Raw genomic sequence first — 13,255 nt, 5'->3', positions numbered from 1 at the left:
GAAGAACTCACACTTCCCAATTCTAATTTACAATAAAGTTAAAATAATCAAGACAATGTGGTACTGACATAAGGATGGACATATGGATCAATGGAATAGAACTGAGAGTCCAAAAATAAAGAAACTAGAAATAAACGAGGAATAAAAATACACATATAGTCAATTGATCTTTTTCTTTTCTTTTCCGTGTTTTGGAGACAGGGTTGCTCTGTTGCCCAGGCTGGAGTGCTGTGGCTTGATGATAGGTCACTATAGCCTTGAATTCCTGGGCTCAAGCAATCCTCCTGCCTCAGCCTCTCAAGTGCCTAAGACTACAGGTGCATACTACTGCACTCAGCTAATTTAAGCAAATTTTTTTTTCCTAGAGACAAGGTCTCATTATGTTGCCCAAGCTGGTCTCAAACTCCTGGCTTCAAGTGATCCTCTTTCCTTGGCCTTTCAAAGTGCTGGGATTACAGGTGTGAGCCACCACACCCAGGCTTGGTTAATTGAGTTTTGACAAGGATGCCAAGATGATTCAAGGGAGAAATAATAGTCTTTCAACAAATGGAGCTGGGATAATTGAGTATCCCATGCAAAAGGACCCCTAACTCATATCATGTACAAAAATTCACTCAAACTGAATCAAAGACCTAAATGTAAGAGCTAAAACTATAAAACTCTTTTAAGAAAACATAGACATGGCTGGGCGTGGTGACTCATGCCTGTAATCCCAGCACTTTGGGAGGCTGAGGCGGGTGGATCATGAGGTCAGGAGATCGAGACCATCCTGGCTAACACAGTGAAACCCTGTCTCTACTAAAAATACAAAAAATTAGCTGGGTGTGGTGGTGGGCGCCTGTAGTCCCAGCTACTTGGGAGGCTGAGGCAGGAGAACGGCGTGAACCCGGGAGGTGGAGCTTGCAGTGAGCCGAGATCACGCCACTGCACTCCAGCCTGGGCAACAGAGCGAGACTCCGTCTCAAAAAAAAAAAAAAAAAAGAAAACAGAAAACGTAGACATATGTCTTTGTGACCTTGGATTAGACAACGATTTCTTACTTATGACAATAAAAGCGCAAACAACCAAAGAAAAATAGGTAATTATGATTTCTTTGAAATTAAAAACCTTTGTGCTTCAAAGGACACTATCAGGAAAGTGAAAAGATAACCCATCAAAAATACTTGCAAGTCATACATCTGATAGAGGTCTAGTATCCAAAATGCATAAAAAAGTCTTACGATTCAACAAAAAAAGGACAAATAAACCAACTGAAAAAGAGGCAAAGGATTTTAATAAACATTTCTCCACACAAGAAACATAGATGGCTAGTAAGTACAGGAAAAGATGCTCAACATCATTAGTCAATAGGGGAATACAAATAAAAACTACATTAAGATACCACTTCATATCCACTAGCATGGCTATAACCAGAAAGACAGACAATAACAAGTGTTGGTGAAGATGTGGAGAAATTGGAACCCTCATGTACTACTGATGAGAATATAAAATGGTGCAAGCACTTTGGAAAACCATATGGCAGTTCCTCAAAAAATTAAACATAAATATGGACAATGTAGTGAGACCCCATCTCTACAAAAAATTAAAAAATTAGCCAGGCATGGTGATATGCACCTGTGGTCCCAACTACTTGGGAGGCTGAGGTGGAAGGATCACTTGAGCCCAGGAGATCAAGGCTGTAGTAAGCCGTGATCACACCACTGCACTCCAGCCTAGGCGACAGAGTGACCCTGTCTCCAAAAAAAAAAAAAAAAAAGGAAAAAGAAAAAACGAACAAACAGAGTTATCATATGACCCAGCAATTTCATTCCTAGGTATATTCTCAAGAGAACTGAAGATATATTCATACAAAAACTTGTATATGAATGTTCGGAGCAGCATTTTTTACAATTGTATCACCACAACCAGACAGGAACCCACACTCTCTGCCTTCTTCCCTGTTACCATAAATGAAGTCCTCTTGCTACTTTCTTTTTTTTTTTTTTTTTTTTTTTTGAGATGGAGTCTCGCTCTGTCACCCAGGCTGGAGTGCAGTGGCGCGATCTGGGCTCACTGCAAGCTCCGCCTCCCGGGGTCACGCCATTCTCCTGCCTCAGCCTCCCGAGTAGCTGGGACTACAGGTGCCCGCCACCTCGCCCGGCTAATTTTTTGTACTTTTAGTAGAGACGGGGTTTCACCGTGGTCTCGATCTCCTGACCTTGTGATCCGCCCGCCTCGGCCTCCCAAAGTGCTGGGATTACAGGCGTGAGCCACCGCGCCCGGCCCTCTTGCTACTTTCTAAGGCTAACTCTCACCTTGTCAAGGGCTTTGCTTTTGCAATTACATGCTTTTTCTCCTGCAACACCAGATAATCTCTCTCTCCAATAGAGCATTCTAATCAACACAGAAACATGTTATATATTTACATCTTAACTACACAACACGAAACAACAAAACCTCCCTTGACTCTACTTGCCCTCCAGCTACTACTCATTTTCCCCCCTTCATTCCTACTTCCTTAAATCTCATCACTCATCAACTCACTCTCTTTAAGCTCCCAACCTCACCACTCCACTGAAACTGCTCTTATCAAGAATGCCAACATCTTTCATGCTGCCAAATCTAGTGGGCACACTAGTCTGTTGTCACCTTAACTTGTCAGCAATGGTCAACCAAAACGACCACTTTCTTCTGCTTAAAACATGCTTCTTGGCCGGGCAAGGTGGCTCAAGCCTGTAATCCCAGCACTTTGGGAGGCCGAGACGGGCGGATCACGAGGTCAGGAGATCGAGACCATCCTGGCGAACACGGTGAAACCCCGTCTCTACTAAAAAAATACAAAAAACTAGCCGGGCGAGGTGGCGGGCGTCTGTAGTCCCAGCTACACAGGAGGCTGAGGCAGGAGAATGGCATAAACCCGGGAGGCGGAGCTTGCAGTGAGCTGAGATCCGGCCACTGCGCTCCAGCCCCGGCGACAGAGCGAGACTCCGTCTCAAAAAAAAAACAAAAAAAACCAAAAAAAAAACAAAAACAAAAAACAAAACATGCTTCTTTTGGTTCTATGACCCCACACCCGTCAGGTTTCCTCCTACCTTTGTAACCATTCATTCTCAGTCCCTCTAAGTTGATTTCTCCCTCCTGGACCTCTAAATCCAGTCCTCAGTGGCCCATTCTAAGGTCAAATCTTTGACCTCATTATCATCAATAACTATAGTACTTCTAAGACCTTACATTTCAGCACCCTACTCTCCAACATCCATCTTCTATCTTTCCAGACCACTTACTCTAATATCTTTTTTTTTTTTTTTTTTTTTTGAGACGGAGTCTCGCTGTGTCGCCCAGGGTGGAGTGCAGTGGCCGGATCTCAGCTCACTGCAAGCTCTGCCTCCCGGGTTTTTACGCCATTCTCCTGCCTCAGCCTCCCGAGTAGCCGGGACTACAGGCGCCCACCACCTCACCCGGCTAGTTTTTTGTATTTTTTAGTAGAGACGGGGTTTCACCGTGTTAGCCAGGATGGTTTCGAACTCCTGACCTCGTGATCCGCCCGTCTCGGCCTCCCAAAGTGCTGGGATTACAGGCTTGAGCCACCGTGCCCAGCTTACTCTAATATCTTAACAATTCTTCGGCTTCTTGAGATCTCTACTCTTCGACCCTTCATGATGGCACACTTGAGAATTTGGTCAAAGTCCTCTTCTTTTCTCATCTATACCCGCGTTCTCAGTGATCTCATCCACACTCTTGGTTTTTATATTATCAACGTGTCAGTGATTCTGATATACAGTCGCCTCTCAGCATCTGTAGGGGATTGGTTCATGGAACCCTTCAGATGCCAAAATTTTTGGATGTTCAAGTCCCTTGTATGAAATGCCATAGTATTTGCATATAACCTATGCACATCCTTCCATATACTTTAAATCATCTCTAGATTACTTGTAATACTTATTACAACATAATGCTATTTAAATTGTTATACTGTATATTAAAACTGGTATTTTTTTATTGCTGTATTGTTATTTCAAAAAATATTTTTGGGCTGGGTGCTGTGACTCACACCTGTAATCCTAGCACTTTGAGAGGCTGATGCGGGCAGATCACTTGAGGTCAGGAGTTCGAGACCAGCCTGGCCTACATGGTGAAACCTCATCTCCACTAAAAATACAAAAATTAGTTGTGCCTGGTGGCTTGCACCTGTAATCCCAGCTACTCAAGAGGCTGAGGCAGGAGAATCGCTTGAACCTGGGAGGTGGAGGTTGCACTGAGCTGAGATGGCGCCACTGCACTCCAGCCTGGGCCACAGAGCGAGACTGTGTCTTTAAAAATATATGTCTATATGGATAGATAGATAGATAGATAGATAGATAGATAGATAGATAGAGTTTTTTTTTTGTATCCATAGTTGGTTGAATCCACAGATATGGAGGGCCAACTGTATGTATCTCCAGCTCTGACTTCTATGTTCCAAATGTGTGTACCCAACTGCCCACTTGTCATCTCTACTTGAATGCCTGATGGCCACCTAAATGTAAAACCTCCAAGAAGAGCTCTTAGTTCCATGACCCTGAATTCATTCTTCCTCTTTTCATTAAATGGCACTATCATCTATTTAGTTGCTCAAGCCGAAGGCCTAAAGGCCATTAGTGATTCCTCCCTTTTTCTCATTCTTTACATTCTATCCACCTGCAAGTCCTGCTGTTCTAGTTCCAAAATACCTATGAAATCAAACAGCTTCTCTCCATTTCCATCATCACTCCCTTCATCCAGCAGCCTCCTGACTGGTCCCTCTACTTCCACCTCTGCAATTCATTTTCCATGTGGCAGCCAGAGTGATTTTTCAAAAACATTAATCAGGTCATATCAATGCCTCCTTTTATTGGGCTCTATAAGTGTTCACCAAGGCCCACAATTTCCAGCATGCCCTGGCTCCCACCCACCTCTCTAATATCGTAGCCCTCCAGTTCCCCCTTTTATTACCACACTTCGGCCACACTCTCTCTCTCTTTTTCTTTCAACACATCCACGTGGTTTCCATCTTAGGATTTTTGCCCTTGCATCCCTCTGCCTTCAATACTCTGCCCTCAATCCTCACTGAGTTTTTTGTCTCACACAGACTCAATCAGTGCTGTTCAACAGAACTTTCTGTAATGAGGGAAGTGTCCTTTATCTGCACTGTACAGTATGGTAGCCACTAGCCACATACGGTTATTGAGCACTTGAAATGTTGCTAGTGTGACTCAGAAACTGAATTATTTGATTTAATTTAAATTTAAATAGGCACAAGGGAAAGTAGATATCTTATTGAACAATTGAAGATAAATTGCCCACAAGTCATTCTCTATTAAATTATCCTGTTTTATTTTCTTCAAGGCACATTTCTACAGATGAAATAATCTTATTCATTTATTTATTCATTTTCTGCTTCTATCTACAAGAATTTTTGGTTCTCTGAGAGCAGAGGCCTTATGGATCTTGTGTACAGTGCACTACCCAATACTCAGAGCCTGGAACAGTGTCAGGAATGAGGTAGATGCTTGATAAATAAACAATAAATTAGCAGATGAATAAAGGATTACATCAGCAGTTCTCCACATGTGATCTGTAAATTCCTGAAGGTTCCAGGACCTTCAGAGGGTCTGTGAACTCAGTTTTTTTCATAATAATACTAAGACCTTATTTTGTCTTTTTTTTTTTTTTTTTAAGAGACGTAGTCTCGCTCTATCGCCCAGGCTGGAGTGCAGTGGCGAGATCTCAGCTCACTGCAAGCTCCGCCTCCCAGGTTTACGCCATTCTCCTGCCTCAGCCTCCTGAGTAGCTGGGACTACAGGTGCCTGCCACCACGCCTGGCTAATTTTTGTATTTTTAGTAGAGACAGGGTTTCACTGTGTTAGCCAGGATGGTCTCAATCTCCTGACCTCGTGATCCGCCCGCCTCGGCCTCCCAAAGTGCTGGGATTACAGGTGTGAGCCACTGTGCTAGGCTTTTTTTTTTTTTTTTTTTTTTTTTGAGAGAGAGAGAGTCTGGTTCTGTCGCCCAGGCTGAAGTGCAGTGGAGTGATCTCAGGTCACTACTGCCTCCACTTCCCCAATTCAAGTGATTATTTATTTATTTATTTATTTGAGATGGAGTCTCACTCTGTCACCAGGTTGGAGTGCAATGGTGCAATCTCGGCTCACTGTAACCTCCGCCTCCCAGGTTCAAGCGATTCTCCTGCCTCAGCTTCCTGAGTAGGTGGGATGACAGGCACGTGACACCATGCCTGGCTAATTTTTGTATTTTTAGTAGAGACGGGGTTTTACCATGTTGGTCAGGCTAGTCTCGAACTCCTGACCTCATGATCCACCTGCCTCTACCTCCCAAAGTTCTGGGATTACAGGCGTGAGCCACCGCACCTGGCCCCATTTAAGTTTTAATCATGAGACTGAAGCAATTCGGTCGCATCTCAGGCCCTGCTTCTGGTTGTCTTGCTATTTCCACTCCATCTGCAGTGATTCCTTCCTCTGAAGTCTTTTTTTTTTTTGAGACAGAGTCTTCCTCTGTCACCAGGCTGGAGTGCAGTGGCATGATCTTGGCTCACTGTAACCTCTGCCTCCTGAGTTCAAGCCATTCTCCTGGTTCAGTCTCCCGAGTAGCTGGGATTACAGGCACCCATCGCCATGCCCAGCTAATTTTTGTATTTTTAGTAGAGACAGTGTTTTACCATGTTGGCCAGGATGGTCTCAATCTCCTGACCTTGTGATCCACCTGCCTTGGCCTCCCAAAGTGCTGGGATTACAGACGTGAGCCACCGCGCCCGGCCACCTTCCTCTGAAGTCGTGAACCCACAAAGTCATCATAACAGTTGTCATCAACTTCTTCCAAACTCCTGTTAATGTGGATTTTTTTTTTTTTGAGAAGGAGTTTCACTCTTGTTGCCCAGGCAGGAGTGCAATGGCACGATCTCGGCTCACTGCAACCTCCACCTCCAGGGTTCAAGCAATTTTCCTGCCTCAGCCTCTTGAGTGGCTAGGATTACAGGCATGCATCACCACGCCCGGCTACTTTTTGTATTTTTAGTAGAGATGGGGTTTCTCCATGCTTGTCAGGCTGGTCTTGAACTCCCGACCTCAGGTGATCTGTTCACCTCGGCCTCCAAAGTACTGGGATTACAGGCGTGAGCCACTGTGCCCAGCCAATATGGATATTTTGACCTCCTCCCATGAATGATGAATGTTCTTAGTAGCATCTAGAATGGTGAATCTTTTCCAGAAGATTTTCTATTTACTTTGCCCAGATCCATCAGAGGAATCAACATCTATGGCAGCTATAGCCTTTTGAAATGTATTTGTTAAATAAGACTTTCAAGTCTTTTTTTTTTTTGAGACGGAGTCTTGCTCTGTAGCCCGGGCTGGAGTGCAGTGGCCGGATCTCAGCTCACTGCAAGCTCCGCCTCCCGGGTTTACGCCATTCTCCTGCCTCAGCCTCTGGAGTAGCTGGAACTACAGGCGCCCGCCACCTCGCCCGGCTAGTTTTTTGTATTTTTAGTAGAGACGGGGTTTCACTGTGTTAGCCAGGATGGTCTCGATCTCCTGACCTCGTGATCCGCCCGTCTCGGCCTCCCAAAGTGCTGGGATTACAGGCTTGAGCCACCGCGCCCGGCCCGACTTTCAAGTCTTATTTGATTTTCAAATTTGATTTTCAAATCAAAATTACTCCTTGATCCATGGGCTGTAGAATGGATGTTGTGTTAGCAGTCATGAAAACAACATTACTCTCCTCGCACCTTTCCATCAGAACTATTGGGAGACCAGGTACATTGTCAATAAGCTGTAATCATTTGAAATGAATTTTTTTTTTTTTCTTTCTGAGCAGGAGGTCTCAACAGGGGGTTAAAACACTCAGTAAACAATGCTGTAAACGGATGTGCTGTCAGCAGGCTTTGTCATTCCATTTATAGAGCACAGGCAGAGTAGATTTAGCATAATTTTTAAAGATCCTAGGATTTTTGTAATGGTAAATGAGCATTGATTTCAGCTTAAAGTCACCAGCTGCATTAGCCTCCAATAAGATAGTGTGTCCTTTGAAGGTCTGAAGCCAGGCATTGACTTCTCCTCTCCAGCTATGAAAGTCCTATATGGCATCTCCTTCCAATAAAAGGCTGTTTTGTCTACACCAAAATCTGTTGTTTAGTGTAGTCACATTCATCAATGATCTTAGCTAGATCTTCTGGATAACTTGCTGCAGCTTCTATATCAACACTTGCTGCTTCACCTGCACTTCTATGTTATGAAGATGGCTTTTTCCCTTAAACCTAATGAGCCATTCTCTGCTAGCTTCAAACTTTTCTTCTGCAGCTTCCATACCTCTCCCGGGCTTCATAGAATTGAAGAGAGTTAGGGCCTTTCTCTGGATTAGGCATTGGTTTAAGGGAATATTTTGGCTGGTTTGATCTACCCAGTCCACTCAAACTTTCTCCATATTAGCAACAAGCCTGTTTCACTTTCTTATCATTCATGTGTTCATTGGAGTAGCCATTTGAATTTCCTTCAAGAACGTTTGCTGTGTATTCACAGTGGGGCTGTTTGGCGCAAGGGGCCTGCCTACCTTTTGGCCTGTCTCGGCTTTCAACATGCCTTCCTCAGTAAGCTTAATCATTGCTAGTTGTGTTTTTTTTTTGAGACAGAGTCTCCCTCTGTCGCCCAGGCTGGGGTGCAGTGACGCGATCTCGGCCCACTGCAGGTCCTGCCTCCTGGGTTCAGGCCATTCTGCTGCCTCAGCCTCCCGAGTAGCTGGTACTACAGGAGCCCGCCACCACGCCCGGCTAATTTTTTGTATTTTTAGTAGAGACGGGGTTTCACCGTGTTAGCCAGGATGGTCTCGATCCACCCTCTTCAGCCTCCCAAAGTGCTGGGATTACAGGCATGAGCCACCGCGCCTGGCCAATCATTGCTAGTTTTTGATTTAAAATGAGAGAAGTATGATTCTTCCTTTCACTTGAACACTTAGAGGCCAGTGCAAGGTTATTAATTGACCTAATTTCAATATTGTTGTGACTCAGGGAATAGGGGGGCTCAAGGAGAGGAAGAGAGCTGGGGGGACGCTGGTCAGTGGAGCAGTCAGAACACACACGATATGTATCAATCAAGTTCTCCATCTTATATGTGAGTGGTTCATGGTGCCCCCAAATGGTTACAGTCATGTGCTGTGTAATGATGTTTCAGGGAACAATGGACCACATAGTGGTCCCGTGAGATTCTAACACTGTGTTTTTACTGTACCTTTTCTATGTTTAGACAGGCAAATTCTTACCATTGTATTACAACTGTCCACAGTATTCAGAACAGTAACATGATGTACAGGTTTGCAACCTAGGCACAATGGGCCATACCATACAGCCTAGGTGTGTAATAGGCTCTACCACCTAGGTTTGTCTCTATGATGTTGGCACAACAACAAAGTTGCCTAATGATGCATTTCTTAGAATATATGCCCATTGTGAAGCAACACATAACTGCACGATAGTGACGTCAAAGCTCACCGATCACAGATCACCATAAGAGATACAATAATAATGAAAAAATTTGAAATATTGTAAGAATTACCAAAATGTGACACAGAGAGACATGAAGTGAGCATGTGCTGTTGGAAACATGGCTCGGGTAGATTTGCTTGATGAAGTCGCCACACACCTTCAGTTTGTAAGAAATGCAATATCCGTGAATAAAAAAATAAAGTGGAATGCAATCAAAGGGCATTAGCCTGTGTGCCCGCCTTTCCAGTTATCGCGTGAGACTGAATCTTCCTCATACACTTCAACCAAACACCACATTTCAACAGATCCTTCATTTAGAAGCAGATATGGAAATGTAGCTGCATTTCATTAACCCAGAATTAAAGAGATTTGCAAAAATGTAAAACAATGCCATTTTTCTCACTAATTATTTTGTTTGGAAATGTAGTGTTTTTTTTTTTTTAATTTAACAATGCTTTATTTATGTTAACATGAATTTAATGGGTCTTTTTATTTTTAAATAAATATTTTAAAAATTCTTTTTTTGTTTTGTTTTTGTTTTTTGTTTGTTTGTTTTAATGAGTGGAGAGTTTAATAGGCAAGAAGGAAGAAGGCAGAAGGAAGAAGCTCCCCCATACAGAGACAGGGAGAGGAGGGCTCCAAAGCTGAGAGAGGGAACCCCTAAAAATTCTTAATTTTAACTTTTTTCTTTTTAAGACAGGGTTTCACTTTGTTGTCCAAGCTGGAATGCAGTGGTGTAATCATGATTTACTGCAGCCTTGACCTCCTGGACTCAAGAGATCCTCCCACCTCAGCCTCCTGAGTAGCTGGGACTACAGGTGTGCACAACCACGCCCAGCTAATTTTTATATTTCTTGTAGGGACAGGGATTCGTCATGTTGCCCATCCTGGTCTCAAACTCCTGGGCTCAAGTGATCTGCCCACCTCAGCCTCCCAAAGTGTTGGGATTACAGGTGTGAGCCACCATGCCCAGCCAATTTTAATTTATAATATGGCAAATATCAATAATAAAACCCACATAAACAAAAGCTCTTTTAAGTCTTCAATAATTTTGTTTTGTTTTGTTTTGAGACGGAGTTTCTCTCTTGTCGCCCCGGCTGGAGTGCAATGGCGTGATCTCAGCTCACTGCAACCTCCGCCTCCCGGGTTAAAGCAATTCTCCTGCCTCAGCCTACTGAGTAGCTGGGCTTACAGGTGCCCGCCATCACGCCCAGCTAATTTTTTGTATTTTTAGTAGAAACGGGGTTTCACCATGTTAGCCAGGCTGGTCATGAACTCCTGACCTCAAGTTTTCTGCCCACCTCGGCCTTCCAAAGTGCTGGGATTACAGGCGTGAGCCACTGTGCCTGGCCTTCAGTAATTTTTAACAGCATAATAGGGTCCTGAGATCAAGAAGTTTGGGAGACACTGCTATAGATAAACACTAAAGTTAATCAGCTTAAAATACCTCCGTGCATTGGTGGAGGGAAAACAAGTTAACTACAAATAAGCAACCCCATTTGGAAAACGGTTGAAGGAGAACACTCAGTGGCCCATGGTGTGCATTACATCAAGAACAGCAAGGATTTCCTGCCACAGTAGAGCAGGGCCAATCTGGCTGCTCTACCTTGGTGGAGGAACTCCCCTACCCATTGTAACCCTGTGGCCACACCTTAGAAGGATTTTGAGGATTTCCTCTGGGTACTCTTTGGGGCCAAGACATTGCCTTAGCAGTTGATCAGTCACAGGCTTCCACTTGCCAGGACTGGGGTTTCTCTGGCAAGATCACTCTATTAAAAGATGTGTAAATTTAGCCGGGCACAGTGGATCACACCTGTAATCCCAACACTTTGGGAGGCTGAGGCAGGAAGATCTCTTGAGGCCAGGAGTTCAAGATCAGCCTGGACAACATAGTGAGACCCTGTGTCTACAAAAAGTAAAAAAAAATCTGGCGTTCTGGCACACACCTGTAGTCCTAGATATTCAGGAGGTCAAGGCAGGAAGATTGCTTAAAGCTAGAGGTCAAGGCCGCAGTGAGCCATGATTGTACCACTGTACCCAGCCTGGGTGGTAGAGCGAGACTCTGTCTCTAAAAAATTTTTTAAAATAAAAATAATAATAAAATAAAATAAAAAGACATGTAAGGTTTCTGACTTCTTTGCATTTGGATAAGACCATGGGCTAATAACTGAGTCAGAAGAATTGTAAATTATGGTCCCTGAATCTAGACTTTGATCTTGATTTGCTAGGGAGAGGGAGGACGTCTCTCTTAGCAACGGAAACTTCCCAGTACTCAGATCCCTAAGGCCTCTGTCTTCACCTCTGCCTTGGAGCAATGTGAATACCAGGGATGGGGGTGGGGGCACAGCTGGCCTGCCTCACTATGTGGAAGGCTCTTTACATAAGGATCATTGTCCTCTTAGTGGGACAGGTCAGAAGGGCTTGGGAGGGGTGTGGTTCCTGCCTCCCTGCCTTTGTTCCCATTCACTTTAACTTTGACTTAAAGTGATGAGTAATTTTTTTTTTTTTTCAAGACAGAGTCTCCCTCTGTCGCCCAGGCTGGAGTGCAGTGGCACGATCTCGGCTCACTGCAACCTCCACCTCTCAGGCTCAAGCAATTCCTCTGCCTCAGCCTCCCGAGTAGCTGGGATTACAGACAACTGCCATCATGCCCAGCTAATTTTTCTATTTTTAGTAGAGACGGGGTTTCACCGTGTTGGCCAGGCTGGTCTCAAACTCCTGACCTGGTGATCTGCCCATGTTGGCCTCCGAAAGTGCTGAGATTACAGGCATGAGCCACTGTGCCTGGCCAAGATGAGCATTTTCAATCCTACAAAGCACATGACCATCTGACACTGAATCAGCTTGGATTGTTGGCTATGGGCAGCCTCTCTGAGTAGAGCTGTGGGAGCACAAGCTGAGGGGCCAGGCTGCCTGGGTTCAAGTTCGTAGCTCAACTGCCATCTAGCTGTAAGACTTTGGGCAATTATTCTGTGCTTCAGTTCCTCAAATGTAAAATGGGAAATAAAATAGTACCCACTTATTTATGTTATTTTAAAGATTAAATGGCCCGGGTATGGTGGCTCATGCCTCTAATCCCAGCACTTTGGGAGGCCAAGGTGGGAGGATCACTTGAGCTCAGGAGTTTGAGACCAGCCTGGCCAATACAGCGAGACCCCCATCTCATTTTGTTTAAAAAGAAAAGAAAATTAACGAATTAATATGTGTAAAGCTCTTAATACAGTGTCTGGCACATAGTGAATGTCTCATAAATGTTAGCTTTTTTTTTTTTTTTTTTTTTTAGATGGAGTCTTGCTCTGTCACCAGGCTGCTGGAGTGCAGTGGTGCAATCTTGGCTCACTGCAACCTCGGCCTCCCGGGTTCTAGTGATTCTCCCACCTCAGCCTCCTGAGTAGCTGGGACTACAGGCACGCATCATCACGCCCAGCTAATTTTTTGTTTTTTGTGTTTTTAGTAGAGACAGGGTTTCACCATGTTGGCCAGGATAGTCTTGATCTCCTGACCTCGTGATCCACCCACCTCGCCTCCCGAAGTGCTGGGATTACAGGCGTGAGCCACCATGCCCGGCCAAAGGTTAGCTTTTATTATTCATTATTTTGTCTGCAAAATTTGTCTATTTCTGGACTCTGAATTGAAGATTTGGGAAAATAGCCAGCACATTGACATATTTCTATGAAGCCCTCTAAAGTTCTCACCTCTGTTGGGTGCATGATCTGAGTTTCAGGACCCTCTGGCTATGCAGCTGCATCTCAGGGTACACCTGCCTCCCAG

Source organism: Macaca nemestrina, chromosome 1 (genome assembly GCF_043159975.1).
Source record: "Macaca nemestrina isolate mMacNem1 chromosome 1, mMacNem.hap1, whole genome shotgun sequence".
Classification (NCBI taxonomy): domain Eukaryota; kingdom Metazoa; phylum Chordata; class Mammalia; order Primates; family Cercopithecidae; genus Macaca; species Macaca nemestrina.
This window is presented reverse-complemented; position numbering follows the sequence as displayed.